Source organism: Mauremys reevesii, linkage group 5, assembly GCF_016161935.1.
Source record: "Mauremys reevesii isolate NIE-2019 linkage group 5, ASM1616193v1, whole genome shotgun sequence".
Taxonomy (NCBI): domain Eukaryota; kingdom Metazoa; phylum Chordata; order Testudines; family Geoemydidae; genus Mauremys; species Mauremys reevesii.
This window is the reverse complement of record NC_052627.1, coordinates 89,554,118-89,577,234: the sequence shown is the minus strand read 5'-3', so window position 1 is coordinate 89,577,234 and position 23,117 is coordinate 89,554,118. Positions and strand designations below refer to the sequence as shown.

Genomic DNA, 23,117 nt, shown 5'->3' with positions numbered 1-23,117 from the left:
ATCCATTAGATAAGAGACCTGATTTTGTTCCCACTGAAATCAATGGGAGTTTTGCCATTCACTTCAGTGGTAGCTGGATCAGGGCCAAAATGTATCCCCTCAAGACATTTCCAAACAATACTTCTTTAATAAGATGACATGCCTGAGAGGTCTTAATTTATCTTCTAGCCCTCTTCTGTCTATCTCCAGAGTCTATGGATTGTATAGTGTGGGCAGAAAGTGTGTGAACAGAAAGCCCTTAATCATAAAAAGTACTCTTCTTCACTAGTACACCTCTACCCCGATATAACGCTGTCCTCAGGAGCCAAAAAATCTTACCGCATTATAGGTGAAACCACGTTATATTGAACTTGCTTTGATCCGCCAGAGTGCACAGCCCCCCGCAGAGCTGCTTTACCGCATTATATCCGAATTTGTGTTATATCGGGTCGCATTATATCGGGGTAGAGGTGTATATTTTTTCCCAAAGGGAGTTTGTTACTAATTCCTTTGGGAATAAAAATGGAAAAATTAAAGAAGGTAACGTACGTTTAAAAAAAAGCTAAGAGAAAAAATAGGAAAAGATAATTCTCTAGTATATTAGAAGTACCATTAGTCTAGCTTCAGAAGGAAAAACTCACTAGGATACTGGCAGTATATTAATTTGTTTATTATACTGGATCGGAATGTGATACAAGATAGATGGGTAAATCTAGCAATATTTTTCAAATCTTTAAGAAGTTTCTCATCAGAAGAAAGTAAACAAGAGGAAGGGGGATCCTATTTATTTTAGTAAATACATAGTTCAACAAGTCAAAAATAATCTTGACTGATTCTTAAGTATTATCCTGGACTTCCAAATGAATACTTTGGTTCCCTTTTAATTAGAGAATTGGATAGTTACAGTGTTCTATAAAGAGAAGCCATACTTAGACATTTAGTTTTTAGCCACAGAATGAAATTCAGCAACAACGCACATGCTCAGGACCTGCATATGGCACTTTGTAAATGATGAAATGACTATAGGAGACTATGAGTCTGACTCAGAACTCCAAAACAAGACACTGTTCAATCCTCTTCCTGCAAATAAAGCCCTTGTGATTGAAAGTTTGGCATGAAAGAAAATGTAATTATTAAAACAAAGTGAAAAGCAACTCAACTTATATAATATTAACTGACATGCATTATCTTAAATAGCACACTTCTCAGATTCCCATGTAATATAGGTCATTTCTATTAATCTTCCACACAAGTTAGAGTATCAGAGGGGTAGCCGTGTTAGTCTGGATCTGTAAAAGCAGCAAAGAATCCTGTGGCACCTTATAGACTAACAGACGTTTTGCAGCATGAGCTTTCGTGGGTGAATACCCACTTCGTCGGATGCAAGTTAGAGTAGACTGCCATTCTGACTTTACAAAACTCATATACATCTTAGGCAACTTGACAATTACACTGGGGGTGACAGCCTTAGAAATGGTTAAACACAAAAACAACAGGAAGTAGTGTTGAGCAGGGAGTGCAACTTAAATGTTTTTTTTTTCATGAAACAGGTAAATAAATGAATAAATACAATATGCAAGATGCACATAATGTTAGAACTGCCTCTGGAAGAATTAAAATGGCTCTAATGTAACAAAAACTACAGCATATGTTTCCTCAGCCTTCTCCTACTAGATATTTCTCAAGATGGTTTACAAGGCATTTAAATAAACAACAATGATGTCTTTGAGTCCCAATGGCTTCTTTAAGTAGTTTTGCTCGTGATGTATTATTGGACTACCATATCATAGCAAAGTTAGCAGGAAAAATGCTAAAACATTTTACTAACTGACTAGTGAAATAGCATGCAAACCTCATTAAATATAAGTGTTACTGACACTCTAGGGATGTTAGTGGTTCCTGATATTTCATAACACAGTCCAATAAAATAAGAGATGCAGTTGCAATATCCCAACAGGCAAAACACAATTGCATGTTCAAAACAGAGAAACAGAAGGATGTACTACCATATGGGGATCAGAGATTGCAATTTAACTTTGGCCGCTTGGGAAAGTTTCAGGAATAACACTGGTGGGCTCCAACATTGGAGAGTAACTGTGGGAGAAAAGAATATTTTCAAAACAAAGGTGTTTGGGGGTTGTTCAATAGCAGGCATGAGTTGAATTCTGGACATTTTTGTTCAACATTTACTTGCTACCCTATAAAAACAAACATCTTTTAAATAATAGCAAATGATGCTGCATTTGTCAACATGGGACACCATGCCCATTAGATATACTATTGTTAGGGGAAGCAGTAAAAGCTGATGCTGTTTCACTAAATATAAAGGCTAGTTTTAAATGTTTAAACATGATCAGACTCTCTGGCAACCAAACAGGAATGATTTTTAACTTGTCCGTATTTCATTACAATACAAAATTATTCTATGTGCTTGTAGAAGCCATGTGCCAATATGCATACTACCATTCCACTCTCCCCTGTTTTAAACTGGGTACACCATATACCCATGTTTGTTGACAGCAAAATCCCAGCATGACTACAGTACTACTTTAATTAATCAAGCCCTAAAACATTATTAAAGCAGATGAGAATAAATAATAAGTCAACCAAGAGATCTGTCTATTCAGACAGCAGAGTTACATGTGTCATGGGTGAATTTCTCTGAATAGTCCGTTATATCTAACCACAAGAATGAGGTTAGAACATCCTTAAAAGACCATTCTTTTGGAAAACTATCATCTATCTCTAGACAATGTTTAATAGGTAAATATATTAAGTTAACTCAAGCATGGCTGCTGGAATTAGGGGTGTTGGAAGTGCTGCTGCACCCCTGGCTTGAAGTGGTTTCCATTATATAAAGGGTTCACCATGTACCTCAGCACCCCCATTATACAAATTGTTCCAGCACCCCTTAACTCAAGTCTTTACATTCCTGTTCTAGAGAAGTCAATATTTTATCCTTTTGGTTCCATGTCTAATAACTGCATTTCAGATATCAAAGCAATACACATAAATACCTTCAGAAAAACAAAACTATACATCAAGATTTCCAGAGCATGTGTTGACGAAAACACCCATGCAGTAATTCAACGGGAACACATTTTACTACAGCACCAGAAATCTGACCGAATTTTTAACATTTTGAAATAATTTGTGACTTTTTGCATTTCATTTCTCCCAAGATAGAGGAAAGGGGAGGAGAGATGGGCTATAATTTTACATGTTTGGTGTTTTGACAATTAGAACAATTCAGTTTCTATTACCAGAGCAGTATTGTTATGGGCCTTGCTTGTAATAAAACCTTCATACTAAATCTCTGTGCACTTTATGAATTTCACTACATCTTTACATAAAAAATCCTCAGGTTCCTTTAATAATACCAGAAAATAGTTCCAGCTTTCTGCAGCTGCAGAAGTTTGCCCTCCCTAGAGATCTGCGATGGTGCAACTCATGCTTCCAATCAAAACAGTGACATAGTGGACATGATTTACAGTCTAGAGGGGTTAGATTGGGGAATAGTACACTACTGAGCAAATATTAAACAACTATAGAGAATTTTTAAAGTGTAGTCCTTTCTATCTTCGCAACAAAAACAAGCCAAAAACAATTTCCTGCCCAAAAGCTAAGGGAAATGGTATTTAAGGTTTCTTTTCCTCTGTTGTTGAGGTTTCAACCAGCAACTTTCACTCATAACTGAGACTGGCTCCTTAAACAACTTTAGCCTTATAATTTTTAATAGAAACCATCTGTACTTTTACACCAAAGGCAATGCAATACTTAGATTGTAACAAGGAATAATATTTATAAGGTTAGCATCAGACTAAAACTGTCTCTCAGGTAGATCTGGCAGAGTTTTCCTGACTGAATTCCTGGGGATTAACTAATGAAGGGAGCAATCAGAAAAACGAAAGATTTATTTTGAAAGCATCAATTTGGTAGGAAGATGACATTTCAATTTCTGCATGCAAGCAGAATATCTTTGTAGGCTATTCTTTTCTGTCAGTATTAAGAGCACCAACTCTTCTGTGATTCCTTTCTGTTGTTTGCATTAGATTTTTCTAAAGAAGAGCACATTTGGAAACTATGTACAAAGTCTTCATAAGTTTGATTGTCTAGAACTAAAAAAAGTTTAGAATGGTTTAGACTACAAGTACGTATTCAAGAATGACAATGTGTGAATGAATAGTCTAATTTACTGTAATATTGCTTTCAGCTCTCAGTATCTGGTAAAGTTTTAGCATCTTAATTTTGATAAATGTTCCAAACGACTTGGTTTTTTGAATAGCTATCTAGCTACATACATTTGCATTTTGCGAAAGTGAACTCAGTTGTCTTTAACAAAATATATATGTACATAAAAAGAGCATAAATTGTGTATTTTAACATTAGCTTTATGGATTTCTGCCACTTTCATCTGACTGGAGCAGTGGAAAAACTGCAGCAGCCTAAAGGTCAATGTTACAAAACCTTCTCACGTATTCATGCATGGTGATTTAAAAAAAAAATGAAATGCTGTTAGTTATGAGAAAACCACAATGATGCTGTAGTGATTCACCACTTGACACAGATTTCAAGCCACAAATACAAACTGTACATGAAGTCTTTATGAATTGCAGAGTCTAACTATCAAGGGATATGTCTATCAGTGAAATATTAGCAATTGTCACTATTCCTCATTATAAAATTGCAGAGAAATATCCGGTGAAGAAAGAAGCAATATTGAAACTGTTAGTTGCAATTCTAAGTCTAAATATACAGTTAGAATCTAGTATTATCACATGTGTTACATATTAAGTAGAAAGCCTGGGGCTATTTGTCTGGTCTACATTTAATCTGAAGTTCCTTTTATTGTTTTTTTCTAAGAAACTAATTTTTAAAAAGATTTTCAGATTTTCCACCTACTTTTCCAACTTTCATGAAGCAGAATCCAATTTCTTCTGTAGAATTATTTAATTTTGTTTAGATTTTAGTTTTCAGAGATGAAGCAGTCCTTTCCCAGCACAGATCATGAGTCTATTTCAGTTATACAGTTAAAACACAACTGCATTTATGGAGTTAATTGTCATCTTATTAATTTTACTTAGACTTGATTTTTTTTTTTTTTTTTGGTAGAGAAACCTAATGAAAACCATGTTTATGTGCTCAAAGGCACAGAGGAAATTCATTACTCTGAGGAATAACACACTCCATAAGTTAAATGAAAGTAATCTTATTTATGACAGGAAGAGGCCTTCACTAGACTGAACTCCACCACACTTGGACTGATACTAGCAGTCTGAAAGAAGCTGCAAGTTCAAGAACCAGTTTCAAATGGAAGCCTCATCACAGCAATAAACACATTTGCAGTTTAGTTTTGAAAACATTCAAAATCCTTAAAAGAGGACATATCCCGCTGTTATAGCGGATAAGCAAATTTACCAAAATGTGCACATCAGCCGAACACAATAATGAAATGCTAAGAATGTAATCATTCCTTCCCCCACTTTAACATAAGCTTCTCTGTGTTCCACAGGCTCCTTATGTCAGTATTCACAATGACACATACCTGTGTTGACAGCCAAGCTTCCTCATTATCAGTTGGTCATTAGTACTCAATTTAGTAGCATTGGTAGAATACTCAACTTTCACTATTGCATTGTATACCGTCTTTGGAGTTAACTCATTTTACAATTTTATTTATTTTTAGGTGGGGGGAAGGGACTTGAACCTGTGATTGATTCTGTATGGGTGGACAATCACTCTGTGGCCCAGCTGTGAACAACACCTTGCAGGACTGGTGCCTTAATTTGTAAAATAAAACTGATTTTGAAAGTCTCAGGAGGCACATACCCTATGCTGCACAACTTTTAAACAGAAGAGCAAAAAGTCTCCCTCAAACAACATTACACATTGCCCCATCTACCCAGCACCACATTCATAAGCCTAAAAATGAGAGGTGTCTGGCATCTGTCTGCATTTATGTATGTTTTTGCCTTAATTTTAGATTTAAAACAAATTTTATTGGGAAGAAGGGAAGAAAAAAAAAAGGCAAAGGGTGCCTGAAGGGCTATTTCCACAACTACTTCTGAGGAATACAATACCGTCTGTCTTCCAGAACAAAACAGGAAATGCTCAGCACCTCTGAAAAATCAGACGCTATGCATCAGCTTTAAAATGCATATTAAATATACTTCAAAACAGTAATTTTATTAATATGAAGTTGTAATGTTTGAGAGCCTCTTGGTGCATCTTGATGTGCTTGCCACTGCTTGGCCTTTTAGCCATTTTGTCTAAGAAGAGAAAGAAAGGGGAAACAACATTTATACTTGCAGATTTCATTTAGCAGTAAGACATTTTGTCCACAAGGCGGCACTATGTGTTCATAAATAAAAGATGTGCTGACACGTTTTATGAGTTTATTGTCAGTTTTTGCATTCTTGCTGACTTCTGTTAAGGGCTCACCAAAAGAAGTGTGGGCTTATCTAACATCATGAAGGACAGCTGCCTACGTTGAAATGCAGACGTTTGGCCAGTTCAAGTTTAGATGTTTGAGATAATTCCTTATACAAGGCTAAAAAGCTTAATTGTTGCTGTTGTGGACGACCTCCCTTCAAAGAGGTACTTTTTACACTAGAGCAAACTTGAAAAATGAGAACATTTAGGTAGAGAAATGTATTTGGCTATACCTTTTCTATATTCCCTTTGCAAATATATCATGTGAGTGTTTGAATAGATGCTTTCTTCCCTTGTAATCCCAGTTCTCCTTCTGCTTGATCCCACAGCAAGACTATAATCCTTTGTTTGCAACATCACAGCTGGTTGTCATGGAAATAAATGTGATGTCACAGACTTACCATTATAACCAGTACAGGACTATTCTATTAATAGAATAGATTGGTTGTTTTAAAAATAGTTTGTTAACTACTAAACATATCAGAGACATATTTTGAAAAGGTATAGAAAATTACTAGAACAGACAAAAAAAGAAACGGGGTTTTAAGTTTGAATGCTGGGAAGAATTTTCAGATCTTTCTTTAAATCTTACGTATTTTATTTTTACTGAAACCTTCTCAGTCTTTTTCATCTAGACCTGAACTTGTTGCTGGGGGAAGTGAGATTGAAAATCTCCTTCCCACTAGACCAATGGTTTATTTACTGACAGAGATGAGCAAGCGGTTCTAAGCAGAAGATGCGAACAGTGGCAGTGATATTTTCCTTGGGCCATATTTTATACTTCCCGTTAAATAAGCATTGATGGGAAAGAGCAGCAACCTTACAAATATGGATATGAAGAGGTGGTCCCATCCTCTCTGACATTTGCACATCTCAAGTTGCTGGAAGCTGCATGGCATGGTCTAAAATTCCCATGTGAGACAGGGCAAATGGATGGGATGGAGCAACAGCACATATGGAGACAGCACAGTTTTGCAAGATCTGCATCTGGGGATGATGGTGTGGTGAACTGGGAAATGCAGTGCCAGCAAATGTACCTAGGCTACTAAAGGAAACGAGAAACTGTTGTCATACCCTCATGAGCAGCATGATAGATAGCATCAAACACCCATTGAGATAGTGGAACTTCCAGACAAGCTTCAGACAGCCAAAAGATGTTCTGCAGAGAGATCTGCAGAGAGCTGCACTCCCCCTTCCAGATTGAAAGCCCTCTGCCACCCCAATACTCTCATACAGCTCCAGTTTCACCCTGCTCGCATTAAATGACTTCCATTGGCTCAGACACAGAGGGAGGGGTGGCTCTGCTTCCTTCCTTCCATGATTTTCAAACCTATTTGAATACTACTGTCAGATTTAAATCCACTCTGTGCTGTGCAGCAAATGTGAGCACAGGCCCCTCTGTTCAGAATTGATAAAGAAATGGAGATTATACAGAATATTTTTTCAAATGTCTGCTTTGGAGGTTTTAAAATCAGCATTTTCCACTACTTTCAGCTCTGTAAGAGTCCGTCTCGCTCGCTCTCTCGCTCTCACACACTTTAATGTTAGGCACCTAAGATAAAATGCTGTAAAGGAAGACATTTCTAGGGAAAAAACGTGAATGTTAAAATAATCTCTAGCTTCTTGTTGTGAGGAGTGTCCTCCCACTGACCCAGAGGGGGAGGGGCCACTCGCAGAGCCCTGGTGGGCAGAGCCAGGCTGCGCTCACCTCGCCCACGGAAAGTCAGTGGGCGGAACAGGAAGTACAAAAGGCGGGTGTGCAAGCTCAGTTGGGCTGCAGCCGCTGAAGGAGCCAGATGCCTCCTGCCTGCTCCTGAACTAGGAGACTGCCACGGATCCCTGTGGCGTGGAGGACTGGCCAACACTGCCGGAGCAACACACTGTCCAAGACGAGAAGGAGTTGCTGAGACTGCCGTTGGCCTTCTATCTGGACAATGCAGAGGCCCCCGTACAGACCCAGGTACATCCTAAGGAGGGGAGAGGAAGTAGCCCAGGGGAACTAAACACTGTCTGGTTGAGAGATGGCCTGTGACCAGGTCAGCGTGTTGCGGGAGGATCCCTGCTGACCCAGTGGTGGACCCCTCTGCCACTGCTAGGGCCATGGGCTGGGATGCGGTGGAGTTGGGCGGGCCCGCATCTTCCCTGGTGGAAGTACTCCCCCTCTGTAGGCCAGAGGGCCTGCATCTGCCTGCAGTCTGCCAAGTGAGGACACTAGGCTCTACTCCTCCCTGAGCCCCCTAGACTGTGTTCTTCCCTGGCATAAGCCCGGAGCACTTGTTGCCCTGCTCTGACTAAGGGTCTGGGATCTGAACTATTTGTTTGCTGCTCGGCTCTGAGTGCAGGCCTGAGCTCCAGACTCTGTACTGCCCAGCCCTAAGGGCTCGGCTTACAAACTGTTTGTTTGCTGCTTGCCCCCAAGTACAGGTCTGAGCCACTGACCCTTCACTGCCCTGTATGTGGGCTAGGGACCCTGATTGCCGATCACTCTACCCCAGGGGTGGGCAAACTTTTTGGGCTGAGGGACACATCTGGGTGGGGAAATTGTAAGCAGGGCTGGGGCAGGGATTTGGGGTGCGGGAGGGGGTGCGGTGTGTAGGAAGGGGCTCTGGGCAAGGGATTGGGGCAGAGGAGGGGTGTGGGATGTATGAGGGGGCTCAGGGAAAAGGGTTGGGGTGCAGGAGGGGTGTGGAGTGCAGGAGGAGGCTCAGGGAAGGGGTACAGGAGGGGTGTGAACTGCGGGAGGGGGCTCAGGGAGGGGGTTGGGGTGAGGAGGGGTGTAGGCAGGGGGCTCAGGGCAGAGAGTTGTGGGGTTAGGATGCAGGAGGGGTTTGGGCTCCGGCGCACTTACCTAAAGCGGCTCTGGGGTGGCAGCAGTGCGCACTGAGGCCAGGGCAGGCTCCCTGCATGCCTGCCCTGTCCCTGGCCCCGCACTGCTCCAGGAAGCGCTGCAGCCCCTGCAGGATGGCAGGGCGGAGGACTCCGCGTGCGCTGCCCTTGCTGCACCTCCCGAAGCTCCCATTGGCTGCGGTTCCCTGTTCCCAGCCAATGGGAGCTGCGGAGGGCGGTGCCTAGAGGCAAGGGCAATGCACAGAGCCCTCTGCTCTCCCACCCAGGGGCCACAGGGACGTAGAACCGTCTGCTTCTGAGAGCGGTGCGGGGCCCACGGCGCCATGGGGGGCAATCTCTTGGGCTGGATCCGGCCTGCAGTTTGCCCACCCCTACTCTACCCGGACTGCCGACCAAAGCTACAGACCGAGAGTGACTCAGCAGATTCCCCAACCATGAACAATGCCCCATGACCTAGCGAGGTGGAGTGGCCTCCCACTGACCCAGAGGAGGAGGGGCCACCGCTAACCCACTACACTCCTATATAGCACACTTCATCCATAGATCTCAAAAGTACCCTACAAAGAAGGGTCAGCATCATTATCCCCATTTTACAGATGGGAAAACTGGGGAAATCACTTGCTCAATGTCCCGTAGCAGGCCAATTGGCAGAGCCAGGAATTGAACCCTGCTCTCCTGAGTCTCCATCCAGTGGCTACGAGATCCTAAATTTAGGACCTACATCTAGCATTATTGTAACCTGTTCAATATCCAAACATGAAAGTGGACAATGGTCCCCAAATGAACAAAAGAAGCTAGCCACAAGGAGGTATCACCTACCCACTGTATTCTCTCACTAAGGATATGTTTTGCAGCAGTTAGTCAAAAACATGTCTAAGACATTCTTTTGCTAAAATAATTTAGACTAACTTCAGGACCTAGGAGGGTCTATTTTAAAATAATGATGAATCATCCCCATAAAAACTGACCATTTATATTCATGTAATATTACACAGATACAGCCAAGTAGCAGCTTAGGCCACAATTTAGGTCTTGTAATAAACTGAATAATAAATGTATATTACAAAATCTAATCTTAGCAGATCACCTAAAATTACTACAAACAGATGTTTGTATGTAAGTGTTCACCTGGAACAGGGGTGGCCAACTTGAGCCTGAGAAAGAGCCAGAATTTACCAATGTGCATTGCCAAAGAGCCACAGTAATATGTCAGCAGCCCCACAGCAGCTCCCCACACCTGCTCCCAGTGTCTCCCTCCCACCAGCAGCCCCACCAATCAGCGCCTCCCCCTCCCTCCCTGCACCTTCCAATCAGCTGTTTCATGGCGTGCAAGAGGCTCTGGAGGGGGAGGAGTGAGGGCACGGCAGGCTCAGGGGAGGGGCGGGAAGAGGTGGAGTGGGAGCAGGGCCTATGGCAGAGCCAGGGGTTGAGCACCCGCCAGCACATTGGAAAGTTGGTGCCTGTAGCTCCAGCCCTGGAGTCGGTGCCTATACAAGGAGCCACATGTTAACTTCTGAAGAGCCATATGAGGCTCTGGAGCCACAGGTTGGCCACTTCTGACCTGGAACATTCGTACCTCAAACACTACAGCAATATGGGTAGTCAAAGAGTGAAACTGAATATAAAAAAACAAGTCTAGTTTTGCTTCTTGGGCTCCAATCCTGCTATTGGATTTGCATGGACAAACTCCTACACAGATCCAACTGTGGACTGGGGCCCTAGACCGTAAAAACTTTGGGGCAGGAACCTTTGGGGCAGGATCCTGACACAGGCAGTTAGGATCAAAGGTCAGAGCAGGGTCAACCCTGAGACTGAGAATAGGGAAGAATTTGTAGTCATGTTCCAGGTCAGGGTGAATTCCAAGGATCAGAGTCTGAGTTGGGTTTCAGTGTCTGGTTCAGCAGATAAGGTCAAAGACAGGAGTTCAAGAGCAGAGTTAGTCCTGGTCACAGGTGCCAGCTTCTTCCTTTCCCCAGGGCTTGACCATCCACAGAGTCGGCACCTAAGGGCCTGGTAGCTACAGAAGAGCCACACTGTTGCCTGGACACTTCCTGGAACACACATGGGGTTTATATAGTGCAGGAGCCATGAGGCTACTGCATGTCAGCCCCTTGAAGCAGGAGTTCCCGTGGTCTGTGTCTGCAGTGGGTTGCGGGTAGTGTCGCATGAGCTGTCTCCTGCAGCTGCTGAGTGGCACCATGGAGGTTTACTGCCTGCCAGCTCTGCAGACCCAGGTTCAGGAGCTGTGGGGACTTACAGAACTGCATCTACCATGTTAGCCCTAATCCTGCAGAAAGTTCCATTTCGGCAGACCCTCATGCCTACATGGAGTCCCAGTGAAGTCAATGGGGCTCCATAAGGTTCAGTGACTTGCAGGATCTAGGTTTCAGTTTGTAGAGCACATTGGGCCCCTCGTCCCAATGAGGGCCTCTGGGTGCTACGTTAATATTAAATACGAAATGTCTAAGCGCAGTGAAATGTGTGAAAGATAAATCAAATTTTCAAATGTGTCTAGTTTTAGTAGAGTTCGCTCTTACCAGTAACACGGGGAAGGATGTAGACTTTTCAATCTATTGGGCTGGATTTTTGGCTCCTCATTTGCAGGGGAACTATCTGCCAGCGAAAACAGCTAAGGCAGCTCCACCACATCCTGCACTGGCTATCCCCTTCCTCCAGTGAATGGGGAAGAAGTCGTCATGTCAGGGGTGTCTGTGGGTACGAAGGGGCTTAAGCTCCACTCAGCTGCAGTCAAGAATCTGGCCCACTCACTTTTTTCTTAAAGGTCCCTTTCAACGTTACTTCTAACTGCAAATTACAAATGCTTCAGAGGTTTCTGTCTCTGTGACTTCTCCAGCGTCAAACAGCTCTCAAAGGGCGATACCAGCCCGAGTCATTGACACCCTCTTGGGTAGCAATCAGATAGTTCATGCACCAGTAAAGACTTAATCCCATCTGTGGCCAACAATTTGCATTCACAGTATTTTCCTTATAGCTAGACAGGTACTTCCTGAAAATAGATCTCTGTATTATCTATGCTTAAGATCATATATAAACTTCTCAAAGAATATCCTGGAAATATAACAAAACCGATGCCAGCCTGACCCTACTCATTAATACATGAGCATGTACGGATACATATGTTCATACAGAACTTGTAGACAATATGTGTACAATCAAATTAATCTTTGGACTGCTGGCATTTGGAACATCATTTACTGCAACGGGTTTCCCAGCGTATATACTGTGCTCTGCTCAGTGCTGTTACTACTACAGAAATACTAGCCTATAAAATAAAGTAGGCTGATAAGAGTTGAATGTTTCAACTTCTACTAAATCTAGTTTAACATTCTTGGATACTCAACAGATATGTGATTAAATTCTGTTGGGTAATGGGTAATGGTTGGGTCATTACACTAATTGAATCTATTTCCCCATGTTAAGTTCTCCTCACACCTTCTATGGGTCATCGCGATTATCACTTCAAAGGTTTTTTTTTCTCCTGCTGCTGATAGCTCATCTCAATTGATTGGACTCTTCCAATTGGTATGGGTACTTCCACCTTTTCATGTTCTCTGTATGAATAAATATCTTCTGTCTGTGTGTTCCATTCTATGCATCCGAAGAAGTGAGCTGTAGCCCACGAAAGCTTATGCTGAAATAAATTTGTTAGTCTCTAAGGTGCCACAAGTACTCCTGTTCTTTTTGCGGATACAGACTAACACGGCTGCTACTCTGAAACCTGTTGTGTAGCTGTAATTGTTTGTGTTTACATTGCAAATATGAACAATTATTTCAACCTTTTGCTAAGAAATGGCTCAGAATAACTTGGGCAGATGGAGGGGAAGGAGAGAGAAACTTGGTACCTTCTCCAGTCATTGATTTAATTTGGATTAATGAAGTAGATCTTTGGTGGCTGAGCCATAGCATCACTGCCCAGGTCTCTGCAGCTGGTTTCACACCCCTGCTAATTATTACTTGAATGGGATGTGCAGTTCAAAGGTTAAAAGTTCAGTCTCAGAAGCCTCCCTATAATTTGTATTGTCCTGCCAACCAAATAGGAGTGTCACCCCACGGTTTGAGTTAAGATGAAGTATTCTAGTCACACAAGACAGGCATGGGCCATTGTCCATCTGAACCCAATCTTCACTGCCAGGAATTGGCATGCAATCTCCCTTCTGTACATGGTTACCTCTAACATAAGAACATAAGAACATAAGAACATAAGAAAGGCCGTACCGGGTCAGACCAAAGGTCCATCTAGCCCAGTATCTGTCTACCGACAGTGGCCAATGCCAGGTGCCCCTGAGGGAGTGAACCTAACAGGCAATGATCAAGTGATCTCTCTCCTGCCATCCATCTCCATCCTCTGACGAACAGAGGCTAGGGACACCATTCTTACCCATCCTGGCTAATAGCCATTTATGGACTTAGCCACCATGAATTTATCCAGTCCCCTTTTAAACATTGTTATAGTCCTAGCCTTCACAACCTCCTCAGGTAAGGAGTTCCACAAGTTGACTGTGCGCTGCGTGAAGAAGAACTTCCTTTTATTTGTTTTAAACCTGCTGCCTATTAATTTCATTTGGTGACCCCTAGTTCTTGTATTATGGGAATAAGTAAATAACTTTTCCTTATCCACTTTCTCAACATCACTCATGATTTTATATACCTCTATCATGTCCCCCCTTAGTCTCCTCTTTTCCAAACTGAAGAGTCCTAGCCTCTTTAATCTTTCCTCATATGGGACCCTCTCTAAACCCCTAATCATTTTAGTTGCTCTTTTCTGAACCTTTTCTAGTGCTAGAATATCTTTTTTGAGGTGAGGAGACCACATCTGTACACAGTATTCAAGATGTGGGCGTACCATGGATTTATATAAGGGCAATAATATATTCTCAGTCTTATTCTCTATCCCCTTTTTAATTATTCCTAACATCCTGTTTGCTTTTTTGACCGCCTCTGCACACTGCGTGGACATCTTCAGAGAACTATCCACGATAACTCCAAGATCTTTTTCCTGACTCGTTGTAGCTAAATTAGCCCCCATCATGTTGTATGTATAGTTGGGGTTATTTTTTCCAATGTGCATTACTTTACATTTATCCACATTAAATTTCATTTGCCATTTTGTTGCCCAATCACTTAGTTTTGTGAGATCTTTTTGAAGTTCTTCACAATCTGCTTTGTGAACATGTCTAATACTAGGCTGCCGCCAATTATTTCGAACCAGACCTCTCATTTTTGAGTAGGACTGGTTTCTAGGTGCTGTGCCCACATGTTAAAATGTTAAATCAACACAAAGGCCATATATTAGTCTCATTTTTCCAGAAGTACTTATTTTAATTACACCATAAAGGCTTTCAACAGATATGCCTGAAACAAAACATTTTCTAAAAAATGTTCAGGTGGCCTTGGGTGATTGTAAGAAACAATCATTCATAACACCTGCAAAGTTAGGGCCAGGTTTCCTAGTGCTGGAGCAGGGAGGTGTAAATTCTACTTCTCTGCACCAGAAAATGCCCCTGCACTACAGAGAAATCCAACCTAAGCCTTACTATTGCTGCTGTCTCCCTCAAGGATTCTGTCAGTTTCATTTTAGTTCTGTTTAGTTTGCAGTTGAGACAGAACTTTACTGGGGAGCAGGTAAAAGTGCACTAGACATACTGGTTCAAATCCTGGGGTGATGTAACTTACACATCAGTAAACTGATATAACAAACGCAGAAGGGAATGGAAGGGTGGGCTTGTAGCCTGAAAACCACCCAACGTACCAGAGTAAGATTAAATAGAAGGAGGCTATTCCATCTTACAGCTTCTGAGCTCCTCCTAATGCTAGCTTTCCCTGCTCCAACCCCAGTTCAACTTCACCCTTTTGTTCCCATGGTGTTATGCCCACTTACAGACACACTTCTTAGTGTGTAACTTACACTAGTCTTTACATAACCTCAGGATTTGGACCAATGTGTCTCATGTGCTTTTACTGCTTCCTATGTTAGGACATAACATTTTTTTAAAGTTTGCCACACTTACAATATTGCCACAATGAGGAGATATTCAGATATTTCTCTGAAAAAATTCACGTTCAAATTCTGCTCTTAGTTACACTTCAACTAGGATTGCCAGGTGTCCAGTTTTCGACCGGAATTCCCGGTTGAAAAGGGACCCTGGCGGCTCTAGTCAGCACTATGGGTGCCAGAAGTGGCAACATGTCCCTCAATTCCTTGACAGAGGGACGGCCAGGGAGGCTCCACGTGCTGCCCCCACCACGAGCACCGGCTCCACAGCTCTCATTATCCGGGAACTGTGACCTAGGAGCTAAGGGACATGTCGCCGCTTGCGGGGAGCCACCTGAGTTGAGTGCTGCCCGGAGCCCCAACCCCCTCCCTCACCGCACTCCCACACCCCCTCCTGCACCCTTGCCCCAGCCTGAGCCCCCTTCCACACCCAAACTCCCTCCCAGAGCCTGCACACCCTGCCCCTGAGACCCTGCCCTAGCCCTCAGCCCTCTCCTACACCCAAACTCCCTACCAGAGCCTCCTGCACTCCAAACTCCTCATTCCTGGCCCGACCCCATAGCCTGCACCTCCAGCCGGAGCCCTCACCCCCCCCACACACACACCCCAACCCCCTTCCCCAGCCCAGATTCCCCCTCCTACACCCTGAAGCCCTCATTTCTGGCCCCAGCCCAGAGCCCGTACCCTCTCCCACACTCCAACCCCTGGCCTCAGCCCAGCGCCCCCTCCCATACACTGAACCCCTTGGCCCCAGCCCAGAGCCCCCTCCCATACCCCAACCCTCTCATCTCTGGCCCCACTACAGAGCCCACACCACCAGCCGATGCCTTGACCCCCTCCTGCACTCCAATCCCTAGCCCAGTGAAAATGAGCGAGTGAGGAGAGCGAGCTACAGAGGGAGGGGGATGGAGTGAGAAGGGGCGGGGCAGGGGACCTTGGGAAAGGGGCTGGGCAAGGGAGTTCGGTTTTGTCCACTTAGAATGTTGGCAACTCTAACTTCCACTGATTTCAGTGAGATTGCATAAGGGTAATTGAGAGCAGATTGTGACCCTCAGAATGTAAGTACAGGACTCTCAAAGGAAGGGGGGACAACTGTACCGAGACCCCCAAAACATGTGTAACATCTGTGTAAATAAAGTGAAATAGGAGGGAGGGGGGGCCAGGGAACATGATGTACCAGGACGTCAAACTTCCCTCAACAGGGATGTGTATGTAACAAAACGTGCATTATTGTACTAACTTCAGGTGCATTCATGGATATTTTACACTTGTGTTCCTAAGGATAATATACTTCCCCTGTGCTTCACGAGTTAATATATATCTCTTGACCAATAAATCTTAATTGCCACCTCTACAAAAGTGAAAGGCCCGCTTACTCTTTATAATAAGTTAGAATTACTGCAGAACAATGGTGGGAGTTTGCAGTATTTCCCATTCATTCAAATACAGAGCAGCACTTCCTTTAACAAACTATATCAGCTGACAGAAAAACAAATGTTTCTGGACTCTTCAGTATTTTTATTTTTGGGGAAGCAGTGTGGCTTAGTGGATTTGGACTCCCCAGAACTAGGTTCTATTCCTGGCTCTGCTATGGCCTGCTGGGTGACTTTGGGCAAATCACTTCACTGTCCCTGCCTCAGTTTTCCCATCTGCAAAATGGGGATAATGATACCTCCTTTATAAAGTGCTTTGAGAGCCACTGATGAAAACTGCTATATAAGATCTAGATATTTTTCAAAATATATTGATGATTTTTACAATTACTGCACAAGCAGAGTTTGCATATTTTTTGCAAAATAAACTGCAGTTTTCCTTTAACAAATGTTAAGGTCAGGCTAAGCACATGGTGCTAAATTTTCAACTTGTTTTAGTAATTATTTTAAAAATAGTGCCATATTGTACCATGAATGTTTTGTTTCAACATACCCAAGTACAGTATAGCATTTAACTTTAAAATATTTAAAACAAAGGGTAAATAATACTTTGTACTTCTCTCAAATCATATTTTGGTCCTTTGCGTGGAGTAAAATATGTTGGAGTAAAAAGTAGGGGACTTTTCTTTTCAAAACAGTGCATCATTGCTTGAATGTAGTAATAAGAATGTGATTTTAACCTAAGCATTTGGTGCTGTTTCAGAAACACACAGCGCACACACACGAAAGTTCAGTGCAAACTTGTGAGGGTAAATCTACAATGATTTGTTCTGAGGAAGACAGCTGAGTTATAAAGCTTAAAAGAATGCAAACGGACTCAAATATCATAGCTAAATTCATGCTCACGCACTGTATGGCACAACTCAGAACACATGCACAATTGATGTTTCTCTTTTTGATGAAAATGAACATAAAACATTTTTGTATTATAATATCTTGCTCCTTCAGTAAAAGAACTCTCTTTCAATAGACTTCTTATTACGTGAAAATTGTAATCTCTCTCCTTTTACATAAATCAGCACAATCTTGTTTTGCTAAAATAAAATAAACATTGCCAGGAGATGAAATGGATAGCCTGTTCTTTTGCAAGGCCTCCAGTCTTGGCACTGTGAACAATTAGATAGGAACCAAGTGACACCTTTTGGATAATGGTGCCAAGTCAGCAGATGGAACGCATTACAGAACTGGGACAATTCTGTTTAAACAATTGAATGCCAGGATCCCAGAATACAAAATAAAGAGGGGTTAAAGGACAATGCATTAGAAAACATGAATGCTAATGCCACTAGAGATGCTGTTGAGTTTTTCATTTCAAAGCAATTTTGGTGGCTGTTGAAAACCCTCCTCACACTTAACTCTTTTGATACAAATACGAAAAGTGTTGTCTGCTGATCATTCCAAAGGTTGTTGGGAGTCTGAGTGGATTGCAGAAAAAGATAATGATGGACTAACGTGCTTCACAAAGAAAGTGAAGCAGAAAAGACTAACTTTAAATTATAATATTTAATCACTGTGTGCAATGTAGTGAGCATTTCCAACGCCTATGGATTTCAATGGCAAATGAGGATGCTCAGAGGCAAGATCAGATCCCACAGGAGGGGTCAGATTTATTTCACTGTTTATTGAGGCGCCTCAGGCATTAAAAGATGGCCTCTCTCTGCTTTAACATCCCAGTCAGTCCAATAGGGATAAGTTAAGCGTTCTAAATATCCTATTTCTCTGATTTAATTTAATCTCTCATCTTCTCTTTCCAGTAACTCATCTGAATGGGATTAGTACCTAACATCCAGCCAAGTTGCAATGCTCCATAATTTAGGCAGGAAAGGGTCGAATGGTGTGTTTTCCCCTAAGAATAATGTAGTCAGAGCCACTTTCCTACCAAAGCTAGTTAAAATCTCCTGACTAGTGCTGGACAACATTTTCTGGCTGAAACTATTTTCTGTCAGACTTGCAGATATGGTGACACTGAAATGTCTTGCAAGCTCATGTGAGCTATTTCGCCAAATAGTACTGGTAAAAAGAAAAACCTAAAACAATTTCAGAAAAAAACAAAGTGTCTCATTTCAACATTTTGTAAACAAAACATTTTGATTTTTTTGGTTCAAAATAATTTGGTTCAAAATTGTCTTTAATTTTATTAAAACAATAAAAAATATTTTGATTTTTGAAAGAGAAATGTTATGTTTGACCCCAAACAATTTTTTTTGACTTTTCAATTCACTGAAAATCTAAAATAAAATAAAATAAAAATATGAAAAAATATGAAACAAATATTTCTGGTTTGACCTGAAATTAATTTTTTTTCCAGAATTGCCAGAAAACTAAGAAGTCATTATTGGCACAGCTCTAGTCCTGACATTGTACACGAAAGTGCAAGCTTGAAGGTCCCCAGAGTGAAGCCATACTGCTGCTGGGTCCTAACCTGGCAGATTCCAATTAGTCTTCAATAACAATCATTTAGATTTTAACTACTGTAACGATTAGTAATACAACTTCTTACTGAGTTGAAATTACTCATTTAAAAAAAGGTTTTGTTCCAAACATTATAAAGAGCTTAACAATGGGAAGTTTTTAGATGACAAGTTAATGTTTGAAATGTTCTCAAAGCAAAGCAATTTAAAACTACTCTAAAGCTGGTTTGAAACATAAACTCCTCCATCAGGCAGTGAGAATGAAAGCAGAGTCCCTGAAAATGCTCCAGCTGGTTCAGAATGCAGCAGTCTGCCTGATCCAGTGTTCTGCTCTTCCATGCGTTGGGCCTGGGCTATCTGAAAGACTTGCTTCTCCCTATGAGCTCAGGCATTACCATGAAAATGGTGGAACTGCCTCACCAGGAGCTAAGGAACTGGCTGTTCCTAGGATGAAGCTTACATTGCAGGCTACCAGGCATTCTCAGCAGCTCCATAACGGCTGTAGGACTCTAAGGGTACATCTTCACTACCCGCCATATCGGCAGGTAGCAATCGATTTCTCGGAGTTAGATATATTGCGTCTCATCTAGACGCGATATATTGAACTCCGAACGCGCTCCCTTCGACTCCGGAACTCTGCCACCGCGAACGGCGGTGGCGGAGTCGACGGGAGAGCCGCGGACGTCGATCCCACGCTGTGAGGACGGGTAAGTAGTTCGAACTAAGGTAGTTCGACTTCAGCTGAAGTTGCGTACCTTAGTTCGACCCCCCCCCCCCAGTGTAGACCAGGCCTAAGGGTGATAATCACCACAGATCTTCCCCCAGTCAGGATGAAATGCAAACCCCATCTTTTCAACCTAGGTATCTTCCCAAATCAAAACTAAGACACCATAAAGAATATAAATCTTACTTGCTGAAATCCTAATACTTGAAACATGTTTTGTTGCTTGTTTACTTTATATAATTTCTATCAGGCAATCAGATATAACAGTATAAATGCTCACAGAGAGAGACATACATTGCTGCCTACTTTGCACATGTAAAAAGAACAAGCGGAGCAATGGAAACCTTCTGTTTTCAGGGCTCACCAGAAATAAACCAATCCTAATGGCAATATTCCCAAATCTCCATGAATCCCCCAGTTTTTCAGTTTACTGGACATTTCTGGTGCTGCTGTAATGAATCTAAGTTTTGAAGTTAGACATTTCAACAAAAACAAAAAAACACTTATCCTCATTCTTATTAACCAAATATTTAGATGAGTTGATGTACCCCCTGGAAGACCTCTGCGTACCCCTGGTTGAGAACCACTGACCTAGGTATTTGCCTAGTTTTACAACAGGCTACATAAAATGCACTAGTGAAGTCAGCACAAACTAAAATTTCATACAATGACTTGTTTATACTGCTCTATATACTGAAATGTACATGCAATATTTATATTCCAATTGATTTATTTTATAATTATATGGTAACAATGAAAAAGTAAGCAATTTTTCAATAAAAATGTGCTGTGATACTGTTGTATTTTTATGTCTGATTTTGAAAGCAAATATTTTAAGTGAGGTGAAATTTGGGGGGTATGCATGACAAATCGGACTCCTGAAAGGGGCACAGTAGTCTGGAAAAGTTGAGAGCCACTGCTCTAAGCAACACAAGTGACTAAAATTGAGAAGCTATCAGTCCAGTAGATACTGTGTAGCAATATGGAACATATTAAAGGGCCTAAAATAATGACTTCAATTATTAATTGGAGATAAGGTTGCCAGCCTGTTACGCTCTATCAGAAACACCCTGTCCTAATCACTGGTGTTGATCCTGTTGGGGAATATTAAATATGTTCCACTGATTCAGTGTTGCAGGTGCCTACCCAACCAGTATATAAGGGAGGCAGGAGAAGTTCTCATGAGAGAGAGGAAATAATGTGTGGACTGAGAAATCCTGAGAAGAAGATCTGAGCTAAGCTTTATGTTAGCTTGTTGTTAATGTAGGTATCAGTAAAACCAAATCTAGGAAAGGGGTGAATTTGGACTCTCCATATTATGTGGACTGTGTTTGAGAGCAGTTTGGGAATGGCACCAGTTCACAGGTGGTGGAATTTTTTAAGACCACTCTGCAAAGGCGGTATCAGAATGGCAAGTGGCGGAGATCTGAGGCAGGCCCAACATCAGCAGCAGATCTTGAAGGAAAGAACAACAGCTCGACAAGAACAGCAGACACAGCTACCAGAGCAGATGTTCCCAAGCTTGTTAGTCCAGGGATACCACCTAGACTAGTAGTAAGAGAGTGTCTAAGGGTATGCTTACATCACACACTACTCTTCGTTCGTGGTGTAGACCTACCCCAAGCGGGGACTAGATGATGACCCTGAGTCTTTCCTTGTCACCTTTCAGTGGACAGCCAAGGCCATTTAGTGGGAAGAAAAGCCTTGGGCCATTTATCTATCTTCTTTTCATTAACAGGAGAGGCCCAAGCAGCACATGGGGCTGTGGGTAGGGACACTACCACCAATCACAAGGCCCTCAAAGCTGCCATTTTGGACTGGTTGGGAATCTCAAGAGAAAAGTACTGGCAGCAGTTATAGAAGCGTCCAATCCCCCTTAGGCCTATGATTGAACATTTCTGCCCATAGGCTGACTGAATGGACATCTCTGGCTCAAGTCCTAATCTCAGACAGTGAGAGAATGGAGCTATTTAGTTATCCTAGACCTGTTTCTAGACAGTCTGACTAGGAGGGCAGACATGGTACATCAGTACCAGCTGTCTACGCCAGCAGAAGTTGCATGACACACAGAAGGCTACAGGCACAATGAGATACTGCAATGTCTGGGCAGTAGCTATGGCCATGAAGGACTGAGAAACCAGCAGAGAGAAAACAAAGGGATTCAGGGACTCCAACAGGAGCCAAAATGGACGTTCACCCAATCTTTGAGCTGCAGTCAGAATCTCCTATGGGTGAGTTAAAAAGTCAAACCCCAGGGAAGAAAAGTTTTGCTCTCCCTGGTGTGTGGACTATGTTTGAGAGCAGATTATAATAAATAATAATAATAATTGGATATATACTAATCTCCTAGAACTGGAAGGGACCTTGAAAGGTCATTGAGTCCAGCCCCCTGCCTTCACTAGCAGGACTGATTTTTGTCCTAGATCCCTAAGTGGCCCCCTCAAGGATTAAACTCACAACCCTGGGTGTAGCAGGCCAATGCTCAAACCACTGAGCTATCCCTCCCCCTGAATGGGATGGCACCTGGTCACACAGATATCAGGGAGTGAGTGGAAAACCTGGATGGAAGAAAGGCAATACAATGATACCAACAGCTCTTGTTTTTGTCATTTATATCACAAGGCCTGGTCTTCTGCAGCTATGAAATGTGATGCTTACTCAGATGCTTAGCTAACAGCACCCTAGGGACCTATCCTGCTTCCAAAAAAGTAAGAGGAAAAAACTTCCATTGAATTAAATGGGAACAAGAGCAGGTGCCTAGTTTATCATATACTACAAGTAGTTTAAATTGTTTGAAGTGGATGAACGGTAGTTTTCTCTCCAACTTCGGCTTGTTTTCTGTTTTAGCATTGCAAGGGAATTTTCTTGAAAGTTATTGTGTAAAACAGTCATTTGCCAATGGGGAGAATTTTTCATTTCCCCTCTTAAAAGACCATAAAAAAAGGCCTCTTTACTCTGTGGACTTATTTTACTTTTTTTTATTTTTATTTTTTTAAGACTTACATAATTCACACTTCCCTCTGGCTGCATTGTGACACAAAGTAACCAACAGTTGTCTTTGATTTATAGTATATTTTAGACTTTGGAAATGGAGGTATTTACAATCTTGAATACTATACATTCTAAACAATGGTTACGCAGCCACTATTGTTTTATATTGGCATGTTTGTAACAAGCTGGGAGCTAAATTCCCTGGTGGAGGGGATGATCTAACTGAAGCAAAATTAAATTAGGGCAAGAAGTGCTGGGAATGTTTGCTTGTGTCTGTGTCAAGAACT

General features: G+C 42.1%; 1 protein-coding gene across 2 annotated transcripts in view; it reads right to left on the bottom strand.

Annotated features, from left to right (window-relative positions):
• The window catches only part of SCFD2 (sec1 family domain containing 2), a 306,757-nt gene that overhangs the window by 81,543 nt on the left and 202,097 nt on the right, over positions 1-23,117 (bottom strand). The window lies entirely within an intron of this gene.